The following is a 2,022-nucleotide window of genomic DNA, read 5'->3' on the forward strand; positions in this document are numbered from 1 at the left end:
GAAATGAAACACCAGTTATGTACAGGTGCATCAAGTTACGCACAGGTACATCAAGTTATGTACAGGTACATCAAGTTATGTACAGGTACATCAAGTTATGTACAGGTGCATCGACTAAATTAACCCTTCAAATTTGCTGTTCATGTCCTTAAATTCCGCTGAGGTCGACTTTGCTTTTCATCCTTTTGGGGATCGATAAAATAAGAACCAGTGAAGGGGTCGATGTAATCGACTAGTCCGCTCCCCAATTTTAGGCCTTATCCCCTCCCCCAAAAAATTCAGGCCTTGTGTCTTTAGTAGAAAGGATTATTATTATTGACTGTGAGGAGGTGGGGTCACCGTTTGTAAGAGACACTTTTCCACAGCTCGTCTCTTTGACTGAGTTGCAATCCTGGATTAGGAGTAGACCGAGGAGGGGCACTTGTTATGGATTTATCAATTTTATTGTTATTTATCAAGCGAATAGTGTGTTGAACCTTATATAACGTGATCTTTTACAATAATCCTTTTATGGAGGAATCTCACAATTTAACAACAGCAACAACAACAACAACAACAACAACAACAACAACAACAACAACAACAACAACAACAACAACGACAGCTATAACACCTACAACAATAAAAAGAGCAATGATAATAATAACGATAATAAAAATGGGAATAAGAATCTCATTGCTAGTAAGAACAACAGTGTATTAATAATAATAATAATAATAATGATAATAATAATAATAATAATAATAATAATAATGATGATGAAGAAGAAGAGGAAGAATAAGAAGAAATACAAGAAACAGAAGAAGAATAGCAGTCATAATGATGCCATCACCAATAACAACAATGATGACAATATTAACAATAACATGAAAAATGATAGTAATAATAATAATAATGATCTTAATAATAACAATACTAGTATTACTGCTAATAATATCAATACGATCATTATCAGAAACAATAAATAAAAACAACAGCAGCAGCAGCAACAATATCAACAACAAAAATAACAACAACAAAAATAATAATAACAATAATGATGATGATGATGATGATGATGATGATGATGTTGTTGGTGATGATGATGATGATGATGATAATAATAATAATAATAATAATAATAATAATAATAATAGTAATAGTAATAATAATAATAATAATAATAATAATAATAATAATAATGATGATGATGATGATGATGATAATAATAATAATAATAATAATAATAATGATAATGATAATAATAATCGATCACAAAAAATTGAATTTGAAAGAATCCAATTACATTTAATTTCGGATAAAATTCTTCTATTCTTTTCATATTTCTCTTGTTATAGCTATTGTTGTTGTTGTTTGTTCAGATATTGTTGTTGTTGTAGTTGCTGTTTGTTCAGATATTGTTGTTTTTGTTTGTTAATATGCTGCAAACCTCACGCGTGCATGCGCGCATTATACGCGTTCAGCTTGGTGGAGCGGTAAATATAACGTTCATAGCTGTATACATGTCAATAGGCGTTTACAGAGAGACAAGATGGCGGACAACAGATGTATGATCACGATGTTACATATGCGACAGCTTCTTTGGATATCTTCTGTAACGCAGAGAAAAAGAATGGTAAAAGAAAACAAAACAAGAAAGCAACAAAAACACAAAAGAAAACAAATAAAATCCACATGAAGAACCAAAAAAAAAAAAAAAATACGGTGCCACTGTTATATGGCAGTGTTTACCGAATAGAGGGCAGGAAGACAGACAGACAGACAGACAGACTAGCAGATATACAGACAGCTGTGGCATCATGTTGTAGTGTATTAGTGTTTATTTGGGTGTTTGTGTGTGTGTATGTGTGTTTGTGTCTGTGTGTGAGTTTATGTGCGTGAATATATTTGTAAGTGTATTTTCATGTTTCTGAATGTACACATGCACACAAACACGCACACATATTCACATCCATTATATATATATATATATTGGTGTGTGTGTGTTCATATATATGTTCATATATATATATATATATGTAT

At 31.3% G+C, this 2,022-nt stretch overlaps 1 long non-coding RNA gene across 1 annotated transcript in view; it reads right to left on the reverse strand.

Annotated features, from left to right (window-relative positions):
• LOC128250981 (uncharacterized) overlaps nucleotides 1-2,022 on the reverse strand; it is a 12,788-nt gene that overhangs the window by 2,478 nt on the left and 8,288 nt on the right. Inside the window, exon 2 of the long non-coding RNA XR_008266888.1 lies at nucleotides 1,286-1,592. This is a non-coding gene — a long non-coding RNA (uncharacterized LOC128250981). The remainder of the gene's footprint in view (nucleotides 1-1,285; nucleotides 1,593-2,022) is intronic.

The sequence above is a fragment of the Octopus bimaculoides genome, chromosome 27, assembly GCF_001194135.2.
Source record: "Octopus bimaculoides isolate UCB-OBI-ISO-001 chromosome 27, ASM119413v2, whole genome shotgun sequence".
In the NCBI taxonomy this organism is placed as follows: domain Eukaryota; kingdom Metazoa; phylum Mollusca; class Cephalopoda; order Octopoda; family Octopodidae; genus Octopus; species Octopus bimaculoides.